Source organism: Saccostrea echinata, unplaced genomic scaffold, assembly GCF_033153115.1.
Source record: "Saccostrea echinata isolate AGI-Se365-2 ecotype Australia unplaced genomic scaffold, CSIRO_AGI_Sech_v1 ptg000002l, whole genome shotgun sequence".
Lineage (NCBI taxonomy): Eukaryota > Metazoa > Mollusca > Bivalvia > Ostreida > Ostreidae > Saccostrea > Saccostrea echinata.
In genome coordinates, this window is record NW_026889751.1 from 539099 (window position 1) to 551993 (window position 12895).

At 32.4% G+C, this 12895-nt stretch overlaps 1 protein-coding gene and 1 pseudogene across 1 annotated transcript in view; both read left to right on the forward strand.

Annotated features, from left to right (window-relative positions):
* The window catches only part of LOC133204607 (ADP-ribosylation factor-binding protein GGA1-like), a 261424-nt gene that overhangs the window by 93834 nt on the left and 154695 nt on the right, over positions 1–12895 (forward strand). The window lies entirely within an intron of this gene.
* LOC133178309 (prostaglandin E2 receptor EP4 subtype-like) lies at positions 3512–6232 on the forward strand (annotated as a pseudogene).

Sequence of the window (12895 nt, forward strand, 5' to 3'; positions counted from 1 at the left end):
CAAAAGTCAAGATGAGCGTAGCTTTGGGACACAAATTGGTCATTAAGGAAGAATCATTGATAATTTTCACTTAGAATTAAACATAAGCAAGGAACGAAATGTACACAGTTCACCACCTAAAAATATTCAAGGAAACAATCAAATCATGAACAGTAATCATGTACAAAAGTCAAATAAAACAATACAAACTGAGAGCAGAGCAACGGACTCCTGAAAACATCAGAGGTGGGATCAAATGCCGCGGAGGAATAAGGATCCCCTGACAACTGTTCACACCCACCGAGAGCCTTTCTTCTTGATTGTTTAAAAGGAGTAATACTTTTACTCAGTAGGGAAATTATCGCCTAACGATTTATATCAAAAACGTCAGTCAACATTATTTTTAAAAAGTCGGATTTATTCAAAAACTTCTGTATGAAAAGAAGTCTCTTGATGTTACCTTCCATTTCAATTCGAAAGTTAGGTATGTCGACGACGTTTTATTAATTAGCAGTATTCAGTTTCATTCATACATTGATTCGATACATTTCACTGAACTCGATATAAAAGACACCACAGATTCTGACACATCTACAATGAAGCGCATTGAAGTGGTAAAATTTTCAGTTTGAATGGAATGTTTTGGGCTTTCTTTTGAACGTTGATTGTTACAAAATGACAGGCTCATTTCTTTAGAAAGGAAAAAAGCGGTGAAATGGTTCATTCGAATGCCTGTGAAACAGGTATTCTATTAATACAATAGCCAATCAAATTGACAGTCTACATCAACTCCGAGTAAACACGTGTTCGACTGAAACATGTGTTGTGGTAACTCCATTAAACGATAAATTCAAAATTATGAGGGATCTTTATCGTTTATTCATAATTATGTACACATATCCGTTGCAATACTTGTTTTATAGAAACGGGAAGTCTCTAACTCTCTTCCCTAACTTCATAAAATCTCCATTTTAGTACTAGAGTAACTCATGTTGCTACACGAAGAGAGTGAGGTATCTAAAGCATTACGACGAATATTTCTTTCTCATTTCAAAAGAAATGGGCGTGACATTATGTAAAAATTGACGTTCGATGGGGAAGATCCAAACTCTCCATTCAGACGAAAAAATTTACCACTTCAATGCGCTTCATTGTATTTCATATTTTGATTTTATGCTAGAAAATGGCACCGATGGCAAACTAACAACTTAAGGTACATCACTCGTGAAATATGTTATATGAAGGATTTTTTGAGAAGTATATTTTACATAAGTACTCATATAGCATGACTCAAAATCGGAAAGAAAATGAGGGGTCAGTGTGCCTTTTACTGAGCTACGGTACAATTAACTTGACCTTTTTTGCACTTAAATTGTAACTCTTTGGTTAATCACTTTCATCTTTATCATACTTTATCAGATGTAATTATGACAATAAATATGATCTTATTTTACGTAAAATAGTTTCAATAATATTTATCATTGAACAAATCATGCAAATTGATGCACATAAATTATTGTGTGACCTTTTTGCACTAAAAAGTATCATATTTGGGGTATAAAAAATCTAAGTAGGCAATAAAATATTTTCTTGTATCAAACTTTTTATGACTTAAGTGCATATTGATTGGAAGTATCGTGTTGTTTAAAATAATGAAAGAAAAAGTTGGAGTTTTGAGATATTGGTCAAAATGTGCGATTTTCGTACAAAAAACGGTATAAATTTTATCTTGACTTCTTTAATATATCTTCATTTCTTGGCAAAGTCTGTTGAGTGAATGTGTAAAATTTGTTCTAAAACTATAAATTGGGAACTATATTTAATATTCCTAGGATATCATAACGGAAAATATTCTCTAAGTAAAAATATGCGGGGCTAAAGTTCCAAGATATTAAATTTGACAAATGTGTAGATTTGAAGAATTTTCTTCTAAATATCCTTCCACCTCCAGAAATAGTCCCTCATAAATCTTGTTTCTTTATGAATTTGTGAATAGTTTTTTAACTGAAGGTTGAATAATTTGCATTGTTTAATTTAAATATTATCAAGTGGACGTCAATAATTCATTATCCACAATAGATATATAATTGAGGTTAATTTGATAATAAACAAAGAAGCGGAATATGATGAATAATTAGAAAGACGTCAGACAGGTTCATACGAACAAACTACAAAATACCCCATTGTTAATTATAAAATGAAAGTCACATTTACAGGATATGGCTACTTAAATCACTGACAGCTCTTATTGTAACAGCTTGTGAAAAAAATCAGCAATAAAGCATCCAGCGGAGGGGGAGGGGGGGTTTAAAATGATATGATTTAATATGTGAGAGAGAGCTTCAAAGTCTTTTTTATTAAAATATTTTGGATTTCCAACGTTTCGGCATAAGCATCACTGAAGAGACATAATTTGTCGAAATGTGCATCTGGTGCATAAAAATTGTTACCGTATATGTTTTACATTATGGTCCCTGGGTCGAGGCCTCTGCTGGTGGACTGTTAGTCCCTGAAGGTCTCTGCAGCCAAGTAGCCAAGTACTTGAACATACGGATATATATTTAAATGCTGTGGTAAAATTTAAAAATTTATTTTAAAATTAAGGATTATCTCCCTCGAGCATAGCTCTGATCCTTCGACGTATTTGGCTCCAGTCTTTGGCACATCTTTTTTCAGCTCTTCAAAGTCTTGTTTATTTAAATATTTTGGAGTTCCAACGTTTCGGCTTGAGCATCACTGAAGAGACATAATTTGTCGAAATGCACATATGGTGCATCAAAATTGGTACACGTATATGATTTACATTATGACCTCTGGGTCGAGGCCTCTGCTGGTGGACGGTTAGTCCCAAAGGGTATCTACAGTCCAGTAGCCAAGTACTTCGGTACTAGCTTGAACATACGGATATATATTTAAATGCTGTGGTAAAATTAAAAAAATTATTTTAAAATTAAGGATTATCTCCCTCGAGCATAGCTCTGATCCTTCGACGTATTTGGCTCCAATCTTTGGCGCCCCTTTTTTCAGCTCTTCAAAGTCTTTTTTATTTAAATATTTTGGAGTTCCAACGTTTCGGCTTGAGCATCACTGAAGAGACATAATTTGTCGAAATGCACATCTGGTGCATCAAAATTGGCACGTATATGATTTACACAGAACGATCTATCTATTATTTTGTAGGGTGTATGTGTCTGTGTGTGTGTGTTTTGATATATAGTGTAAGAGTTGAATTGTTTCAATGACAAACAAGTAAATTTGATGCAAAGCATCAAAATGACCGCAAACAAATTTAAGCATTTTTATTAAGCATGTAAGGGTCCAAGGAAAGCGCAAGATATTTCAGACTGTATTTAAAGAAAAAGAAACTATAAAAATGGAATTACCAACTTTAAACTTTGAATTTCCAACTAAAAAAATTACGTGGCACTAATACGCTTCCGTATATAAATGATAATATTCAGATCTTCAGACGGCAAAAAGGGTAAACTTTCCATGTACTCATACCCTGGATCTTTGTCATTTGTCTTTGATGATGCCCATGATTAATGCAGACTATGCTGCACAGAACGGAGGTGGACAACACAGTAAAATGAATGCAAAGTGAAAAAAATGCGTCATTCGCAGGTATAGCATGTTCAAGACAAGACATAGTTTTACCAACTTTTTATTTTTATATTCGTCACATTTGTCACTTTAATATTAGTATTCGTAAACTTTAATGATTTCCTTTCATATCTTACACACTAATAGGCGAGATCTATTGTAAAATCTTTTCTTTAAGTCAACATAATTATCTAATAAGAAAATGAAAGTAAAATTTTCAAAATAAAACAGCATTTAAGACTTAGTTTAAGGTAAGTTTTGTAATTTATTTACTAATTATTTAACGAACTAATAAAACAAAAAAAAAGTCTCATTTCCCTCATGTTTACAGTTATGTACTTTCCAACACAACCACAAATAGATCGGACTCTACTGCGGCCGATAATGAATCAACTTTGTTTCCATGTAAATACATCAAAATTACAAGAAACTTTTTTTGTTTATTTATGTAATGGAAAATTCCCTTTAGTATAAGGACTTTCTTACGTTTGTTACGACAGAAAACTTTTTCTTACCGTAAAATTCCCGGTGCAACAGCAGGCGGCATATATATATATATATATATATATATATATATATATATATATATATATATATATATATATATATATATATATATACATATACTTATAAATTAATAAATTTTGCAAATAAACTCTGAAACGGATGCACCAGAGTTTTTACTTACTCCTCTAAGAATACACTAGATACAATATGATGTCCGTAAACTATATTTAGATTTCACTCGCATTGTAAGTATCGTGCATTAAATTAAAAGTCTACTTTTATTTTCTATAAACAGCCATGAAATAGCAAAAACGTGAGTAGGGTGGCGTTTCCGGTTGGCGGATCTAACTTTCTGGCAATTTTCAATGAAACTGACAACAAGCAACCGTTTATTTATTTCATAAAACGTCTTCACTGAATTATTCAATCAAAACTTGATTTAAATGACATAAAAGAAATAAGTTGTGATAACCGATTAAAAAGGGAAATGTGCAAATTATTTTTGTCATTCACCAATCTTAATATTGACGGAAGCTTCTAGAACATCATATAGCGTCGAGCCCGATGTTAAAAAGAAAAACGAGACAATTATAGCTGTAGGAACATAAGAAAAGCTTATGTGTGAATGGTCATTAAAATAATGGTAAATCATTGATATCAATATAAGTTGTGAATATATTTATACAGTATATCGAAAGACTATTACATATATGTATTAGGTTTTCCTAATAAATTTATCGGTAAAATGTGTATATATTCCTCACTGCTTACATGAAAAGAGAAAATTGATGAATAAGATATTGTTCAAATACAATTAAAGCTGTAAAATTTTGTGCTTTAATCAATACATTTCAGTTTTTTTTCTCTTATTTTGAATACAGTCTTTTGTACCAAATACTCGGCCTATTCATAGGGCGTTAAAAGCTAATTTTTACACAGATACTTGCGTCTTGGTTTATATAAATGTATGAACCTTATTGATATGTAAAAAAGGTAAAGTACATTTTTTACATATCAATTAGGTCCATACATATTTATAAACCAAGACACAAGTACCTGTGAATTTTTACCCCCCCCTCCCTTAAAAAAAATCAATTTATCTGTAAAATGTTTATATTCGCTGCTTTTAACTTATCCTTGACGGAAATGAAATAAGAGCATACAGAATATCCATAACATAGTATAACAGGTTTCACAATAAACATCAATTAATGAAATTGTTATTTTTTTCAAGTTTTTACAAAAGGGAATGGTCGGGGGTTGGGGGGGGGGGGTTGGAGACGCACATGCGGGATTTTGAACAAAGTATTTCTTCCTGCTATAAGCCTGTAGGCTGTAAGTAGAAACTATAATATATTTTCTGTCGGTAGTGGTATAAATTCAATTCCCCGCGCTTGCGTGGGATCTCATCTAATATATATATATATATATATATATATATATATATATATATATATATATATATATATATATATATATATATATATATATATCTTTCCACTTCATATCATTCCAGTAGGATTAGGAGACAACAAGCTGAAGATATAGCGATCGAACTGAAATCAGCTTTGATGGACAAAAATCTTACAATATCTACACCGGGACCGGAATGGCCATCCGCGGCTCCTGCAGCACTTTTACTAGTTTTTGGAGTAACGGGAAATATATTGGCCTTGATTATTCTCTGTTGTTCTTCTAAAAATAATAAATGGCGACCCTTCTATCGCTTCGTTTGTGGACTTGCCATCACAGATGTAGGTGGCGTATTGCTTTCCTACCCTATAGCTATGGTTCGTTATGACACCGAATTCAAATTTAACTATCCACAGCCGTTGTGTGACTATATGACATTTATTTTTATGTTTACTATTTTGGGTTCGGCACTAATTGCTTGTGTAATGTCTCTCGACCGTTTTATTGCAATTCTGTATCCCCACTTTTATAACTCCCAAACAAAAAACACCAGATAGTCGGAACGATAGTCGGAATTTGGATTTTCACTGCATTTTTATTAAGTCTCCATTTGATAGTTGGTCTTAAAAGTCTCAGTTTTTTCCCAGGTTCTTGGTGTTTTCTGGACTTTGTAGAAGATGGTACATCAAATAGGATCCTCGCCTTATTTCTACAAAATGTTACAAATTAGTTGGCATACTTAAATATTAAATTACAAGAGCTCATGATTACTATAGAACATAATGAAGGCTTAGCTTTGCATTAAAAATATTTTCGATCTTATTTAAAGAATGTATTTTCCTCGGCATCATTTAATGAAGATATAAAGTAAAACTATGAAAAACATCAAAAGGTACACCGTTATTACATTATTACTACATGATCAATATGTCACATGTTTCCAGCTGACAAAGCTTATAACAATAAAGTCTTTGTTTGTAATGCTCATTATTACAGCGACATTTTAGAGAAATTAGTTTTAATTTCAGTTTAATCCAGCTTTTACTCACAGTTCCCTTTCAAACATGAAAATCTTCAAAATCAAAGTTTTAACTTTTCTAGTCAACGGAAGTGTACTTGTTTTATCGTACATAAATACATTTATGTTACATGCAAGGGCAGGTGTGATCATTCGAGAAGGGATGTTTATTCCTTTGTTGCACCTGATTACCCCTTTGATATTTTTAGAGGTCGATCCTTGCTCTGCTCTTTATTTCAGTCGTTTAGTTAGACCTTTGTGCATGATAACCATTCGTTATCCTCACATTTTATTACAAGATCCATTAAGTGCTCAACCAAACAAGTATCTTTATTCCTCTAAAAATAATAACGGTTTTGAAGAAGAAACTTTAGTCCTAGCGTGCTACAACATACAGAAAACATGCAACCATTTACATTCCTCACTTTATTTATATGCAAACAGGAACATATGAAAGTTTTATATAAAATTATGCTAAAAAGGTTACAGTTTTTATTGATAACAGAAATTTAGAAAAAAATTACCATTTGAATTAATTATGACGTCATATTTGACATCACTGAAAAAACAGATAATTTCATTCTTAATGTGGAATTTAATAAAAATCAATCATCAGGAGTTCCGATACTGCTTTATCAGAGCATGCCGCCAGTTCCTGTAATTAGGACAATGAAAATAAGGTTTACAGAATGCAAAGAACTTACTAATAGAGATTGTTCTATCTGACGTATCCGTATACGTATCCGTATCCGTATACGTATCGAGGTATGAGAGGCATCTCGATCCCGATGATTTAACCGTTGGGTAACATTTCCATCGTTTCTCGTTTGATTTCTTGTTTGATTTTAACCTCATTTATTTCAAAACAAGATATATAGTAATATTTCTAATAAAACGTATCAAGTTGCTGTTCACACCTATCATTTTATGGAAGGATTTAAAAAAAATAAAATTAGTAAAAATGTAGGAATATTTTTATTAAATTGTTTAAAAATAAAAAAAAAAGTTAAAAAGGGAGCCCCCTCTCTCTCTCACACACACACACAATATCAGGATATATTATTGTTTCATTCTCTAAGAAACCTTTACCAACACAAGACATATTCCCCATAATGCATACAGTCAGCGCTCGTTATCTGGGACTTGATTGGACCAATTAAAACTTCGATATATCCAAGAATTTGAGTTAACAATGTTTAACTGTACGAGGTGTCAGAGATCACACATTCTAGATGAGTATAAGTTTGTCTTCATCAAGCAGACACTTAAAATTGATTAACAAAGTGGAGAAGGGGGAAGCTGGGCCGAGGCAGGGAGAAACCAAAAAATGACAAGTCACCTTAGCAAAACTTTGACAATAAAAAAAGTGCAGAAATTAACCAAAATCTTAAAAAAAAACTATTACGGGGTATGTGGGGGGGGGGGATGGATATTAAGTTTTGAGTTCCTCTTTTCCTTGTGAAAGATTAATTTGACCATACTGCATACTCTGTGTGTATGTGTGTGTGTGTTGGGGGGGGGGGGTCACTGAAAATTTCCATCATCATTTTCTTTTTTATCATTATCAACATTCTGTATATCATTTGATTATATTTGATGGACATAGTTCTCCAGAAAAGCTTTGGAAAGCTGGCAATTCTGGGTTGGTTTGAAGACTCTGAACTCTCTAAATTGTTAGGTGAGAGCCGTATCCGAAATTCCAGAGAGCTTGAGAAAGGATTACCATTTCCGAAAGTGATACAATTACACGCAGTTTTTGTCGGGGATGAATAACAATAGTCGACAAAAGGCGATAAACGGAGAACAATGTTTATGTCTTATACATTACTATATATACATGTTGACTAAAGCTTACTTAATGATTTATTTATTGAAATTAAGATGACTGTCATTCTTTGTGTACAAGCGGGATCAAAACTCTGAAAAAATGCTGATATTTTATTAATTAAATGTTTTGTATAAATTTTATCCTTTATTCTGTTTTTTATTTCTCTGCTACGTTGAAGCAGCCTCTTCTCTTCAGTTCTATAAACTGCGTGTTGAATTGACTCACACTTGTCCCGATCTGGGCCAAAATGCATAAATAAATAACTAAAAATAAAATAAATAAATAAAAATCAGCTGGATGGACAAGGTAGCATAGAAGAAATAGATATGTCTATTGCTTTGGCATTTTTTAGCCTAATGTTCCTTTCTCTCTTATAAAAAGAGAGTTAAGATAATGAATACCCTATTCTGAAACAGTTTCTATATCAAATCATGAATTATACGCCTTGTATAAACTTTTATGTCGTAATACACATGTACAACAAGAGAACTAAAAGGAAAAATCAAATTTAACAATTGCATTTTCATTTCATTACCTATTTTTTGTCGCCATGAAGTCTTTTCAAGTTAATGCTGCTGAAAGTACAAAATATAAAGCAAAATCAAGCTGTATGAGAATAGGCACGAAAGTAGCAATTTCAGCTGGGGAGGGGAATGGGAGACATACAGGTATTTGTCAAATAGTTCATTGTAAAAAAAAAAAGAATGAAGAAAGTCAACCGACGCTATGAAAGTTTGTGTGTGTTCCGGGGGGGGGGGGGGCTGGCATTTTTTAGCATATACTGGTAAGGGTCTAGAAGCGTATCACAGTTTTATTGATTGTGTGGATATCAACGTCTTTTGCATTTTAGTGTGTGTGTGTGAGTGAGGGGGGGGGGGAGGGTGTGTGTGTGTGTGTAACTTTTATGTCATCTAATGTAAATTACAGAATCAATCAATAAAATATCCTATTAGAAAAAAATACCATATGCTATTCTTAAATGAATGGGGCTGCTTTAAAACCAAACAAATAACGATGGAAATTATAGTAAAAAGTTTAGACATCGGGATCGAGATGCCTCTTCCACCTCGATACGTATACGGATACGGATACTTATACGGATACGTCAAAAAGAACAATCTCTAATTGTAATATAAAGTGGAAGTTGTATAAATCTGTAAAATTTTGCAGCTAATGGAAGAGTTCATGTACGATCAAACTATGGCAAACTAACAACTAAACTTTATAAAAAAAAATTGATGACTTCAACTTCTATCGTTAACTTTCCTCATTTATGTAGCAATATACCATTATCACCTGCATATGGAGTTTATGTCTCCCTGTTGATTTGATACTTTAGAGCATGTTCTAAGTACAAATAATTTCTAAAACGAGGTTGGCTCTTGACAAATAAGTTGATGATACAATAATATCAATAGTATCGTTTAAGTCAACATTTTGCAAATTCTATGGTCGATACAATGACCTTGTCTGCATATACAGTCTGTCGGTAAGTCGAATGTTGACTTTCATACAAATTGTTAGGCCATTATTTTTACACTTGTCTACGGATTTTTCCGTTAACCCGAAAATGACAAGGTGCACACAGTGGATGTAATCGGTCGACAGGGGATTCTTGCTCCTCCATTGGATCTAATCCCCCGTCCGTTCTCAGAGGTCCGCGTTGGCTTTGCTCATAATTTATATTATTCAAATGGACTTTTGAGAACAATCACTGTTCGTTATCTCCACATTTCATTTTTTTGGAAGACGATCAATGCTGTTACTATTCTAGAAAAAAAGGCATTTTTCTTGTTCATTTTTGACGACTAATCAAATAGAATTATCTTAATTTAATTAGCATTTCATTTTGATTAGCAATGAGTCTACTTTTTATATTGTGAGATTTATCAGGAATGCATAAAGAACCTGATTTTTAGGTATATATGTACAACTCACTCGACAGTCGGAAATGTGGATGCACAAGTTTGTTAAAAGAAAAGGAGTTTATTTGTATTAGCTTTTGCATTAATTTTTCATTATCCTCTATAGGTTTATAATTGAGGTTAATTCGATAATAAACAAAAAAGCGGAATATGATTAATAATTAGAAAGACGTCAGGCAGGTCGATAAGAATAAACTTTTCATCTACAAAATAAAAGACGTTGTTAGTTATAAAATGAAAGTCATATTTACAGGATATGACTACTTAAACCACTGACAACTCTTACTGTAACAGTTTGTGAGAAAAAAAAAGGAAAGCAATAAAGGATCCAGCAGAGGGGGGGGGGTTAAGGGTCCGGATCCCCCGGATTCTCTGTTACTATTATCGAATTCAGTTTCAGTTAAGTATCCAAAAATTGGACTTGGATTCCCTCACCTGGGGAACACAGACAAATGAAGGAAAGCGATGCGATTTGTTCATGAAAAACATTACCCCGTCCTCCCACGAAATAGGTTTATCGAGTTTGGACAGTTCTAATTTTTGATTGCTTGTCAACAAATTTCTAAAAAATTTTTGAGTGGGTATGGCCCCCCTCCCGTAGGAAAAATTCCTGGATCTGCCCTTGCAGACATATATGCAGGGACTTCTCTAAATGTGAAGATAATGAGATTATTTTAACATATTATTATTATCTTGTTAAGGTTTTATTTCAAAATTTGGGTACTTACAAACTACAATCAATTTTATATAAATATTAACTTTCTTCATTAACAATTTCCTTATTCAACATGTCCTCTATCACTTTCCTGTCATATAAATGTAATAATATGAATAAAGTGCTAAAATAAATAAATCAATTAATAAATAAAATAATAAAATAAAATAAAATAATAAATAATATAAAATAAAAGGACAAAAACAATTAAACTCTCTTCCACTGATTTTTTTTTTTTTTTGCTTCATAAAATTCTCAAACGCTGAAGTTTTTTGGGGTTATACTGGAATCTCTATGTCTGTCAGAATTTTTTTGTCTGTCTTGAGTTTATTTCTGAAACTATTTCATTCTTTTTTCAAACTTTGCAGGCAGAAATATTATGTTCCACTGAACTTGTGCATCCGAATTTTAAGTTTGAAACTAATAAAAATGTAATAAAAAAGATACGTTTTATTTCATCGTACATATTTGTAGATAAATAAGAGTTCTAAGTGAAATTCTTGTCTGGAACATAACTTGTCACAGAGGAAAATTACCATTGGACATTTTTACAATTACTTTGAACATTTTTACTAATAAATTCTACTTATCGGTTATTTATTGATGAGTTGTCATAATTGCTTCAATTTGTCAGATTTTATAATTAAAATATATTTCATAACAATGTATGTTAATTAGCCATAAGTGATATGACCAGCTGGACTGTGCTTTGGGTGACTTAATTATTGCTTATTTAAATATTTAATCTTCAGCTATACTTGTAAAACAAATAACTCCTGACATCAGTTACTTAACTGTCAAATATCAATCATGTATTTTTAAAAATACACATTTTTGTTAACGTTTAGGGAGTTGGAATCTGATACTGTCCGAGAAATAACGGTCTGCAAATCGTAACGACAGTTTTGTCTTATTACCAATGATTTTGCAAACACGTACACTGACAAAGATTGTTTGTGAAGCAAGGACATACAAGTATACTGACCATAATCCATGGTATTTTGGACAAGGTTAAGCATGTTAAAGTAACTGGTATAAACTCGCTGATAACATAATATTGCGCGTTGATTGATCGCTTTCCATATGTCTTCTGTAAATTTGGAAAACCAAAACTGAGGGAAAATCAAAGAGTCAGTAGATGTAATGTGACAAACCCTTGTCAATTCCTATATTCACATAATTATTCAATCTTCACTTTTGAGATAACTAACTCATTATAACAAGATAATCAACTCGTAACGAGATAATAATTTATTACGAGATACTAATATTATAATTTTACGACATTGCCAACAGACCGAATCAATTCAATTGTTCCGTAGCACAAAATGATTTTAACGCTAGAACGATCTATCTATTATATTCTAATGTGTGTGTGTGTGTGTATGTGTGTGTGAGGTGAATTTTTTTAATGGCAAACAAGTAAAGTTGACACAGCATCAAATCGACCGCAAACAAAATTAAGCATTTTCACAAGTAAGGGTCCAAGAAAAACGCAAGATATTTCATACTGTATCTAAAGACAAAAAACCCTACCAACTTAAAAGTTGAAAAAGCCAACTTTAAAAATGGAATTACCAACTTTAAACTTGGAATTTCCAACTTTAAAGTTGGAACTACCACCTAAAAATATTACATGGCACTAATATGCTTCCGTAGATAAATGATAAGAATATATTGTTCTATTCGGATCTTCATACGGCAAAAAGGATAAACTTTCCATGCGCTCATGCTCTGGGTCTTTGTCATTTGCCTTTGATGATGCCCATGATTTCTGCAAGCTATGCTGCACGGGACGGCGGTGGACAATTAACACACAATAAACGCAAAGTGAAGAAAAATTTCGTCATTCGTAGGTGTAGAATAATCAAGACAATTTTTACTAGTTTTACCAACTTTTCATTTTT